We start from the raw sequence: 12,995 nt of genomic DNA, 5'->3' as shown, positions 1-12,995 counted from the left end.
GATTTTAAAAAACCCTGCTGATTGTAACCATTTCATATTCTGAGGGAGACAGAGATTAATCTCAGGGGGAATTGTTCTTTTATTTAGAAAGCAAGATCAATGCATTTTACTTACGAAAGAGCAGCTCCTCACTGTCTGGATGAGAGAATGTGTCAGAGTGAAAATGATCACAGTGAAGGCTCAGGGATGGTGGCATTGCTTTAAGTGTGCCTCAGGGGCTGCAGAGAGAGGTTATGGAAACCTGAGAGTGGGAGGAGACTGGGGAAATTGAGAATCGGCTAGGATTTGGAGCAAGAAGTGACAGGCAAGTAACTACCAGGCAAATGAATGAACTCAGACATCTTCAGAAAGAAGAAAGCCTGGAGGGTGTGCAGGGTTCCCTTGGGTGCATGGCACTGCAGTGGCATGGGAGAGGTTTTCTATGCCACTTGGATAATGAAGGAAAGAGTGGTCCCAGAGATCTGGGGGACTTGGGGACAATACTGCACAACAGACATAACAGAACCAACAAATCAGCACAAAATCAATTCAAGCCGCTGACAAGAGGGCTGCTGGTGGGATTGATGAAATAAGCAAGGGCCAAAACAGTTGAGTAAGAGGTTTTCAGGGGTGAGAGAAGGGTTTGGAAGATTTTTTTCATTTTACTTAATATAAAAAATAATGAAAATGAACCAACAAAGCACAGCAATTCGCTGAAGTGAAAAATCCAGATAGGATCAAGGAGCAGACGCAAAATGAGTTCATTAGAGGGGAGGGGGAAACAAAAGGGGCTTGCAGGCAGGTTTAGAAGAAACTCCAGAAGAGGCCAGGCGTGGTGGCTCATGCCTGTAATCCCAGTACTTTGGGAGGGTGAGGCAGGAGGATTGCTTGAGTCCAGGAGTTCGAGACCAGCCTGGGCAACATAGCGAGACCCTGTATCTACAAAAAATTTTAAAAACTAGCTGGGCATGGTAGTATATGTCTGTAGTTCCAGCTACTCAGGACACTGAGGTGGGAGGACCGCCTGAGCCCAAGAGGTAAAGCCTGCAGTGAGCCAGGATCATACCACTGCACTCTAGTCTGGGCAACAGCGTGAGGCCCTGTCTCAAAAAAATAAAAAGAAAGAAAGAAGTGCCAGACTAAAAGCAAGATGCACTAAAATATGAACTAGATCTGTTCCCAACCTACCAAAGATATAAAAACCATGTCACCAGGAAACCAACGACAATAACACAAAGAAAACTATTTAAATAGAATTGTAAGTCCAGGCCAAGAAGTATTTGGAGGATATTATGTGAAAAAAGACAGAAATCACCCTGGTTGCCTCAGACACTGCTCTAGAGTGATGGTTGGGCAAGGGTCCAAGGTCTCACGTCCTTGGCAGGAACAGCTGGGTGGTGTCTGCCAACAAAATGGAGGCTGGACCAGCCAGACACCCATTATATAACCCCTTCAAATATAGCAGCCAATGATCCATGATTATTTTACGCAGAAACATTCTAGGCAGCATCTAGAATTTAGAAGAAATTTGATGACTAAGGAACAAAACTTGATTCTGAAATGAGTGAGAAAATATTCTGCTAATTATAAGTGAGTAACTCAATGTTAGGTTAGTGTTCAAGCAAAGTGTTCACTGACTCACTCTTTCATTCATCCTCTCATTTCTTCGTTTACTTTACTTGTTCAACAATTACCAAGTACTTTTTATGGGCAAGAACATGGTGCTAGGTGCTAACATGAAACACCAAAAATACAGTTTGATTTCTGAGAAAGCGGAGAACGACAAATGTACAGATACAACACAGAAGTATCCTAGCAGAAGCTACAGAAAGTGAAGATTGAGAACAGCAGTTCCTGAGTCAGGCCTTGATTCAAATTCCAGCCCTGTCATTCAACAGCTGAGTGATCTTAACCTCTCTCCACCTCAAGACCTTCATTTGCAGAAGAGGATCCAAATGGCCGGCTGCTGGTGCGGATTCAATGAGATTACATCCTTCAGATACCCATCACATAGCCCATTGCATATTTAGTCTTCAAAAATGTCAACTATGATGATAATGATGTTGATGCTGTGGCTACTACCTAAGATACAAAGGTTGCTATTGAAAGCTGCCTAAGACACAAAGGTTGCTATTGAAAGCTATTGAAAGCTGCCTAAGACACAAAGGTTGCTATTGAAAGCCGAGGTGGAAAAGGTCACTTCCTGAGCTTCATGACCCCAAGCCCAAATAAACGGCCAGGGACAAATTCCCTCAACACAGTTTGCCAGTTCTTGCTCATTGTCGCTCAGCAACATATGTGAGAGAAAGCAACAGCAGGCATCGTACACGTTCATTTTAGCAAAGTGCTCCATTCAACTCCCAGAAGCCAGCCAGTCTAGCTCCAATATCACACTGGCAGTGGCAGAGGTTAGGAAAGAGAGGGAGATAATAATAGCTCAGTATCAACCTAGGCCTGTGTCAGAGGAAATTATAGTGGCATAGATACAAGACTCCTGAAAACAAATTAGCCCTTGCCCATCAAAACGCTCTGAGATGATTAAAATCAATATGCCTGACCGGGTGCAGTGGTTCACGCCTGTAATCCCAGCACTTTGGGAGGCCGAGGCAGGTGGATCACTTGAGGTCAGGAGTTTGAGACCAGCCTGACCAACATGGTGAAACCCCATCTCTACTAAAAATATAAAATTAGCTGGGCGTGGTGGTGCACGCCTGTAATCTCAGCTACTTGGGAGGCTGAGGCAGGAGTATCTTTTGAACCCGGGAGGTGGAGGTTGCAGTGAGCCAAGATCATGCCATTGCACTCCAGCCTGGGCAACAAGAGCAAAAACTTTGTCTCAGAAAAAAAAAAAAATCAACATGCCTCTCTCTTTTGTAAACCTTTCAGCCCTTCTCAGTCTCTACACAAAATCTCATTCCTATTCACTTTCCACAAACCCCATTCCACACTGTCTGTTCAGCTCCGCTCTGCAGAATCTTTGTTATTCTAGACCATTGTCTTCTGGGAAGAACCACGAGTTGTTCATTGGTATTCTGCAAAATTGGTTTCCCTACTTTGGGGAAATAAATTTGGATTCTCTAAATTTGGAAAGCATTAATACCATATTCCCCATAATTCCATGCGCCACATTATCATACTAAAAGCTCTCAGAAGGCCCATCTGGTGGTGCATGCCTGCAATCCCAGCACTTTGGAGGATGAGGGGGGAGGATTTCTGGAGCCCAGGAGTTCAAGACCAGCCCGGGCAACATAGGTAGATCCCGTTTGTATTTTTAAAATTTAAAAAGACATCACTAAGTCACCAGAATAATAATGACAGCACCCACCTACTCCTAGACTTCTTGAAAATGATTTTCATCATTTTTTTTTTCTTTTTTTTTGAGACGGAGTCTCACTCTGTCGCCCAGGCTGGAGTGCAGTGGTGCAATCTCGGCTCACCGCAAGCTCTGCCTCCCAGGTTCACGCCATTCTCCTGCCTCAGCCTCCCAAATAGCTGGGACAACAGGCGCCCGCCACCACGCCTGGCTAATTTTTTGTATTTTTAGTAGAGACGGGGTTTCACTGTGTTAGCCAGGATGGTCTCGATCTCCTGACCTCGTAATCCGCCCGCCTTGGCCTCCCAAAGTGCTGGGATTACAGGCGTGAGCCACCATGCCCAGCAGATTTTCATCAATTTTAAGACATATTTTTCATCTCTGAAATTGGGGTGGGTCTTACAATTGCTGCTGCCCTGACATCATTGTCAACGCCTACACATAGATATACTTGGTTGTTATTCTCCCTGGCATAACTGGACAACTGAAGCCCCTGAGTGTTTAATTAACAAACCATTTAAGAACTGTTTGAGAGAGGAATATGAATCTCAGTTGTCTAACACATATCTCACTGACACTTTCTGATATGATCAAGAAAGTGGCAGCATCAAAACTGGCATGAATGAAAATCCCAGAAACAACAGCTCGACATCACCCAACACACTAGAAGGAACAGAAAATGATATGGCATGGTCATAAGTGGATACTGACACACTGAGCTGAAAAGTGATTCAGGAGACTCTGAAAGTGAAAAAGTGAGGTTAGAGAGATCTTAACCACTTATTGTGCTAATGCGTTCCTTTTTATTTTCTTTCTCTCTTTTTGTTTTTTCTGTTGTTGTTGTTGTTTGTTTGAGATGGAGTTTCACTCTTGTCAGCCAGGCTGGAGTGCAATGGCACAATCTTGGCTCACTGCAACCTCTGCCTCCCAGGTTCAAAAGATTCTTCTGTCTCAGACTCCTGAGTAGCTGGGATCACAGGTGCCCACCACCACGCCCGGCTAATTTTTGTATTTTTAGTAGAGACGGGGTTTCACCTTATTGGTCAGGCTGGTCTCGAACTCCTGATCTCAGGTGATCCACCCACCTTGGTCTCCCAAAGTGCTGGAACAGGTGTGAGCCACCGTGCCCAGCTGTGTTCCTTTTAATGTATTTATAAAAGTGACATAAAAAAGATGTCTAAGAGTCTTTTTGATAAGAAGAAATAAACATTCTGGCTGGGCGCAGTGGCTCATGCCTGTAATCCCAGCACTTTGGAAGGCCAAGGTGAGTGGATCACCTGAGGTCGGGAGTTTGAGACCAGCCTGTCCAACATGGAGAAACTCCATCTCTACTAAAAATACAAAATTAGCCGGGCATGGTGGTGCATGCCTATAATCCCAGCTACTCTGGAGGCTGAGGCAGGAGAATCGCTTGAACCCGGGAGGCAGAGGTTGAGGTGAGCCAAGATCGTGCCATTGCACTCCAGTCTGGACAACAAGAGCAAAACTCTGTCTCAAAAATAGTAATAATAAATAAATAAATAAACATTCTAAGTGAAAAAACATTGTGTCCTAATTTAATTGGCAATATTATCTTTCTTAGTGGAACATAAGATAATGATGTGTCTCAGAAACCACAGCTTTTTAGATTCAATGAAATATGGTTGCACTTCTCAGAGCAGCTTTCTCTACTCATCCCAGTTCCCTGTAAATGCTGTCACTACAGCCTTTGAGCTGTACTTCTCTCTTGTACTCCACACAATGATATTTAAATATTGCTATTGTCTGTTTTATTCACTATTGCAGCCTTGGCATCTGCCACTCTACGTGATACATATTTGGGGTTAAGGAGTTGCATGAATGAACGTATGACCATTTATGGAGCTGCCGCCTGGGTGAAGCATGACAGTGGGAAATCCCCACCTCAGCCTGATGCATCAGCCAGGGTCCCAGACCTGAAAGAGGATCCTGCTGAACAAGCCTTGAGATGTGTCTGCAAGGAGTGTATAAGAAGTGTCAGAGGGCTGTGGGTGCACAGGGCAGAAGGCACACATCAGAGAGGCAAGGCATCCCAGAGGAGACTGCGCTTGAGCTTGGGTGGGTGGAGGACTTGGGTAGGTGAAGATAGAAACCAGGTAGAAAAAGAAGGAATGTGTGTTAGTATTTGTCACCACTGAGAGCGGCCACTTCAATCCACCCCAAGTGAGGTCTTTGTAGTTTTGTGTGCTAAGGGGATGGGGGTCCACTTATACCTTGTTCATGGCCAGGGATGTATCTGAATAGCGGAAATGCCTGCAGAAAGGCTACGTGGTTTCTTCGTAAACAACCATGCCAGTAGAAGGCAGGGGTAAGAGTAAGACTTACTCTTCACTGGACACTCTCTTTTGTCCTTTTATAATTCTGCACCAAGAACATGCATTACCTTTAAAAAATCAGTACAATTTAATTTTCAGTAACACTCACTCAAGGTCACCCTGAGGACCTCATTTTGTGAATATACAGTGTGCATGATGCTGACCAATGCCATCTAGACCAAAAAAAAAAAAAAAAAGACATAGGAGTAATTAAAACAGCAATAACAGCAACACAGAACTAAGAAGGAGTACATGGTATCTCCAGAAACTGAATGAGTGTTAAGCCCTTAATGAGATCCTCTTTTCCAGAGGGACACACCAAGTCACAGGGGAAGGCTCCAGCAAAGCACGAAGTTTAGCCCATCTCACTTGACACAATATCTAATGCCTGCTACTGAGGACAACAACAATAAAGACAAAGGGTTTTAGTGAGTCAGGAAATTGATAACAAAGCCACCAGCACAACCGCATTTCCCACCGGTAATTCAGAAGGAGTTAGTACTTCCTTCCAAACCCCATGGGGTGCCCACCTCACTGGTGGAGTGAGCCTCCACAGCCATACATGCGCCACATCCAAGCCAAGCAGGCTCCCAATGACATGCTGCATGAGGACCAGGCCCTTGTCTGTGACACAAAATGGGATTAACAAACCAAACAGAGAAGGAGAATTTCTACTGCAATAGCATCCATCATCAAATTCAATCCATTCTCCAGGCATTAAACAAAGAAAAGAAAAAACCCAAGTAAGTTAATCACATGTTAGATGCTACCAAATTCACACCATTAAGAGTCTCTGGAAAGACGATGAAGTGGGGCCTGGCTCCGTGTGCCCCACATGGATTAACACACACGCACACGCAGGTGCCGAGGCAGCGGGGACACCTGCCTCTGATCCAGACCACGTGCTGGTGAGCAGAGCCGGCGGCCTGGCCTCGCTGCCCAACTGGATCAGTTTGGAGTTAGTCACACCTCTCAACAGGGTTACCTGCCCTTCTCTCAGGTCCAAAGAGAAGATAAAATGAAAGAGTCGAGCCACCTGATAAAGGGGAAAAGGAGAAAAAAGCCATGGGCACCAAGGCAACAAAATGGGGTTGAAGGGAGCCATGTCCTCACCTCTTTCCTCCCATCACTCCCTCGCTCGCTCACCCATTTATTCACTCACTTGCAACAGATGCTGCTGGAGTGTTCATGAAGCTCTGCATGAAGCACCGCAGAGGAACAAAGATGAGGATGGTACGGTCCCTGCTCCCATAGAGCTCACAGTCTAGCTGGGGCATCAAGACACAAAAGTGCATGCAAGGCCACAAGTGACAAAGATGACCAACATCATGCCAGAGTACAGGGCAGGGGATGGCACCATCACCGTGGCTGAGCACGTGCAGAGGCCTCATCCTCTCACACAAGGGGTCGAACCCGAGTGAGGAGTGAGGTGAGGGCTGCATCCTCTGAAGCGGGCGGGGGAAGGCGCGTGCTGGCGGGGAAGTGCTTTGGGCCAGGGCGTGAGAGTGGACGAAAACCCAAGGTGCACCTGGGAAACGGTGAGTGAACCCACCTGGGGAGAAGAGGCTTTGGTGCCAGTGAGTAAAAGGAGACTAGCCTGGGAGAACTGGGCTTCAGCTGCCTAAACTTGGTTTTTGACAATAAACTGAGCACTCCACTGAAGGTTTTTGAGAGGTGAGCAGTGTGAAGGAGGCAGGATGTTGAATGACAAGAACATCCTAGATATGCCACGTGGCACATACCAAGAACTTGCCCCCAGTATCTGTTCTCCCCTTTTCTCTCACTTTGCAGCAGGCACGTGGTTGTCTGGAATACAGACGGTATTTTCTAGTCTCCTTTCTGGGAAGTGCCCTTAAGGACAGACAGCAGGCAAGAACAAGCATTAACTGGTGAGGGAGGCGGGCTTGGTGCTTCTGGTTCAGAGCAGGCTGGATGGGAGGTGAGGAGTGGAAGCCTGGGAGGTTAGACAGGCCTGTGCTGACCAATGACAGTGCTCAGGTGAGTTGGGTCTCTGTAGCCAGACCAAGCCCGGCCATCTGAGCCAGGCCCTTGCCCGGTGATGGGGAGTCAGGGCCACCAGGAGGGACCCTCCACGTACAGCAGCTGCCCCTGGCCTTGCCTGTGGAAGTCTCAGCTGGAAGCTTTGCCTCATCTATACTTCCTCCTTCAGAGGCAAAGGCCCTGCTGGAAAGGGACAATGAGAAGGCAGGAAGGACTAAGAATGGGAAGGGGGACCCACAGGACAAATCTGCCCAGCCGCTGGTGCAAAGTGAGCTCTAATTATACTGGTGTGCAAACATGCCCACGCTATCGCACGTGATCGAGCTTTACAGAAACTGTGACTTACGGTGACAGGTACTTGTGATCCTCATTCTTTCACCCTGCATTAAGTGTTTCCCAGCCTCGCCACAAGGCCAAGAGAGAGCTGATCGATCGTCAGAAGAGCAGTACCCTGGGGTGTGAGAGACTCTAAAATCCTCAGTGAGGGACAGTCCAGGTACTCAGCCACCAGGGCCTGGTAGTGTAATCCAAGCACAAAATGGCCAGGAAGTGTCAGTTTAGGGTGTGTGTATTGGGGTGGGGAGTGCTTGGAGTGATGCAAGGACACTGGAGGAACTAGAGACCCTGGTGCTGATCACAGCTCAACAACTAACAGCTGCATGACCTTGGGCAAGTCACTCAAACCCCTGCTTGGTTTCCTCCCTGAAGTGAGGGTTCCAGCTGCTCCAGCAGCCCACGTTTGACCTTCCTCCTGTCTTGGCAGGTGGCAGGTGCTCATGTGTCATAAGCTACACCTCAGGGTGGAAGAGGAAGAAGAAGCACCCCTATGAAAAGTCAGGCCCAGAACAGTGGGGAACCCTGAGCCCAGGGGAGCGTGGCTTGCGCAGGAAGACACAGCACATGTGAGGTGGGCCAGGACAAGGTAGGCAAGTCAGCCTCCTGTGCAGAAGAGCCTGCCTTGTAAATAACGTCCCAATGCCAGGGCCTGACTTTTTTTTTTTTTATTCTGTTCAACAGTGAGGAAAGAGAAGATCATAATCAGCCTGAGATCAAACTGACATATGAGCAAATAACAGGCAACCTTTATTAAACATTTATTATAAACTCTGCATTCTGTGAAGTCTTTACACTGCCTCATAACTCCTGTGGCAGGTACTATGATCATCCCTGTTTGCAGGTGAAGAAGCGAGGTTCACAGAGGTGCAGCAGTAAGCAGGGAGCTGGGACTTTTAAACCTGGCCTGCTTATCTCCAAAGCCCAACTTTGGATATCCTTGATTCTAAGTATTGCTCTGTTGGTCATGGCAGCTAAAAATATGCACAACAGTCTTTCATTCCTTTAACATTTACTGAGCACCTATGGAGATGCAGGTAAGACACATATACATGATGACATTAGTGCAGAGGACCCAGGAGTGAGAGGCCAGTTCTACCTGGGATCAGAGGAGGCTTCATGGAGGAGATGGCATTAACCTGGAGGAGATGGCATTAACCTGGAAGAGTGGGGAGGATTTCAAAGAGGTAGAAACAGAGGCAGATGAAGCACCAACATGAGCAAAGGCAGAGGCAAGAAAGAGAAAATTCTGGAAACAGCGCTCAGAGTTGCTATTTCCAGAATAGTACAGAAGGCAGTTCTGTGAATGCAGTATCACAAGAGCCAGAGAGGTAAGGAGAGACAAGACTGAAAGGCTAGGATCAGGGTCGGACTGCACAGGACTTAAACAGGAAGGGAGAGAGCAGTCGACCATTTGGGTAGCTACTGCAACAGTCCAAGCTAGAAGGAAGGGTGCGGAGGAAGGCCCAAATGCACAGAAGGGATGTCAAATGGTTAGGACTTGAAGAGTAAGTGGGAGGAAGGTGGGGCATCAAAGGTGACAGAGATTTGGAGCTTGGGTGCCTGACAAGATGGTAATTTCATTATCATCAGAAAGGTGGGACACACGGAAGGGCAGATTTGGAGTTGCAGGACTGTCGACTAAAGTATGAAGGAAACAAGGGAGATATTCAGCAGAGAACCAGGAACACTTGGATTGAGCCCTGGGCAGAGAAGCCCATCTGGGAACCAGGTCATCAGGTGACAGCGGAAGGTGAGGGACAGGATGAGATGGTGCTAGGAGAGAGAGGAGAGAAAGGTGGGGCCCAGAGAAATTCATCTAACACTGAGGCGTGAGGAAAGGAGGGAGGAGGCAAACATGAGAGGGGAATCAGAGAGAAGAGGAGAACGAGGAGGTGCCATGTCACCACAGCCAAGAGACAGCCCTTCCCACTCACGCATGATCCTCAAATATTTCCTCAGACCTCTAGGTTCCACCAGGCCCTGTGAGGTCAGGCAGGCAGGCTTCCCTCTTTCCTCTTGGACCCTTGAGGCATCAGGCTGCAGTCTCCACAGGTAGCCACAGAACAGAGCAGGTAAGTAATGTCGGACCGCCAACTCCGTGTGAATTCCTGGCCCTTCCTCTTCAGCTGAATGTGATGTGGGTGTTTCATTCATTTGAATCCACTTCACTATGCATGGAGCAGTGTAAGGTGAGGTAACACTCTAGGTAGAAACACTGGGAGAGCCGGAATCCAGCACACTGGTAAAAAGTCTTGCTTGGTTCTGCTTCGACACATTTTGAGAGTGAAACTTGGGTACGAGTTGACTAATATTTGGGAGACTGGAGGGTAGGGAATACTTCCAAACTTTTTCAGCAGTTTGTCCATAACAGTTTAGATAATCTTGGTGTTTAAAAATGGTTGCCATGGTGAATTCTAAATATTAACTTCATGTCACATAGTCCTTGGCTAAAAAATGAAGAAAGAAGGCTAACTTGATGTGAGCTAGCACAGTGGCCAGGAAATGCTCCTCTGAGGGATGAAGAGACAAACACAGGGCTTTCTGGAATCCTTACCCTCTTTGATTCAATAGATGGTAGAGACTAAAGCCAGAGAGGTGAAACATACAGATCTGGTTAGGGGACAGCAGTCATCTCTTCTCCGTCCTTGGAAATATCTCCTAAGTATGAGCTGACACAGGGAGGTTTTATAAAAAGAAAATCAATGCCTGCCCTCTGACTAATTGTTAACAGGTAGTTTTTTTTTTGCTAGAAAGCAAAACAAAGGCAAGGCAACTGAATCCAGTCAGGTCAGAAACCCCAAATCACTGGGCTTATGAACTTCCTCAAATGAGCTTTTGATTTCAAAAATAGTTTCATGGTGATTTAAAAGCAGTATTTTATTCAAGCTAGACATTTAGATAGAGCACTGATGGATAAAAGATAAGGATACGTGGGAGAGGGCTTTTTTTTTTTCTATTGTGCTGAACTGTTTTGTAGAGCTTCTTTTTCTTTTTAAGGAAAGAGTGGGAAAATTTTTTTTAAGTAGAAAAACAAAATAATATAACTCTCAGTGGATTGTGCCTGGCTGTTCAGATGCTAAGGGCTATAACCAACGCTTGGCTATCGCCTGTTGGCCGCTGACTATAATTGCAGGCCAAGTGCCTGAGTTTTAGAGAGCAAGTCAGGAAAGCAGAGGTCATGGTGTGAAAGCGGGCCAGACCAGTAAAGAGGAAGAAGAAATAAGAGCTACAGCATGGGTGCTGCTATAGGCTGAGTTTCCAGCTCCTGGTGAACCTTATATACAGAGGCCCCAAGGAGCTGAGCAGGTAAGGAGGGGTGGGTATCCTTTTGAAGCCAGAGCAACTGTGGGCAAAGGGGTGAAAAAGAGGCAAAGGAGAACCCTGGAGGGTTAACAGAGGGCTTGGGGCAGTGCTGTCCAAAAGAACTTTCTTCAATAATGGAAATGTGCTATCAGCCATACTGGTGAATGAGGACTTGAAATAGGGCTAGTACAGCCAGGTGCGGTGGCTCATGCCTGTTATCCCCACTTTGGGAGGCTGAGGCCTGCAGATCACCTGAGGTCAGGAGTTCAAGACCAGCCTGGCCAACATGGTGAAACCCTGTCTCTACTAAAAAATACAAAAACTAGCCAGGCGTGGGGGCAGGCACCTGTAATCCCAGCTACTCGGGAGGCTGAGGCAGGGAGAATTGCTTGAACCTGGGAGGCAGAGGTTGCAGTGAGCTGAGATTGTGCCACTGCACTCCAGCCTGGGCAAGAGTGAGACACCGTCTCAAAAACAAAGGGGGTGGGGGGCTAGTACAACTGAGGAATTCAATTTTAGGTATACTGTTGGGAAAAGGGCTTGTGGGGTGCCTGTATAAACTGGCCACAAAAATATGGGACAATAAGTTGTGGAAAGCCACAAGAGGCCTCTGAGGAGGAAAGCCTCCTAACTGCCATCATGTTCCCATGCTCAGAGCGAGACCCGCTCTCTTATCTGTAAACACTGTGTTCAAGGAGAAAGACACTCCTTTGAAACACTGGAATGTGGACAGACGTGCAGGCTCCTGGTTAAGCCCGCTCCCACTAGCTACTCTCCGATAAGTTAAAGATATGCTGTTTGAGCACAAAGGAGATTCATTTAAACCACTACTGTTATAGATTGCGCCTATGACGCACTGCCTCCTTTTCACTGTTTTGCCCTGAACATCTGCTTCTTAGATCTAAGTGATGGTACTCAATAAATAGTGTGGAGACCAGAACTCTGGGCCTTTTGCAGCCTCCATTTTGCAACTGGCCCCCTGGCTCCCATCTTTAGGAACTCTTAACCTGTCTCTTCTCATTCCTTTGTCGCCACCGGACTTCAGCTACCCTATGGGTGGTGTTGAGGCTGGTCCCCAACATATACTCAATTTTTTTTTTTTGAGACAGAGTCTCACTCTGTCGCCCAGGCTGGAGTGCAGTGGTGCTATCTCTGCTCACTGCAAGCTCCACCTCCCTGGTTCACGCCATTCTCCTGCCTCAGCCTCCCAAGTAGCTGGGACTACAGGCGCCCGCCACCACGCCCGGCTAATTTTTTGTATTTTTAGTAGAGATGGGGTTTCACCATGTTAGCCAGGATGGTCTCGATCTCCTGACCTCGTGATCCGCCCGCCTTGGCCTCCCAAAGTGCTGGGATTACAGGCATGAGCCATTGTGCCCAGCCGGTATACTCAATTTTAATTAATTTAAATTTAAACAGCTACATGTGGCAAGTGGATACCATATTAGACAGGGCAGGTTTAGAGCAATCAAAAAGGTATATACTTCAAATCAATCAACAAGGTTTAATGAATAGCTATGAGTGCAAAGCACTAAATAACAAAGCATTGTTCTGTTTTTGTTTATTTTCTAAGCAAGAAACAAAGGAAAAGAAGCCAGAGCCCCTCATCTCAAGAAGCTTACAATACCAGATTTGGGGATGGTGGAGGATGGAGCCATATACACACAAACACAACTCTGAAAACAAACTGCAAGAGAAGAATCCCTAATTCACAGAATGCTGGTTTTACT

At 46.8% G+C, this 12,995-nt stretch overlaps 1 protein-coding gene across 4 annotated transcripts in view; it reads right to left on the bottom strand.

The window, feature by feature from the left end:
- REEP1 (receptor accessory protein 1) overlaps nt 1-12,995 on the bottom strand; it is a 123,655-nt gene that overhangs the window by 19,696 nt on the left and 90,964 nt on the right. The window lies entirely within an intron of this gene.

Source organism: Pan troglodytes, chromosome 12, assembly GCF_028858775.2.
Source record: "Pan troglodytes isolate AG18354 chromosome 12, NHGRI_mPanTro3-v2.0_pri, whole genome shotgun sequence".
Classification (NCBI taxonomy): domain Eukaryota; kingdom Metazoa; phylum Chordata; class Mammalia; order Primates; family Hominidae; genus Pan; species Pan troglodytes.
This window is presented reverse-complemented; position numbering and strand designations above follow the sequence as displayed.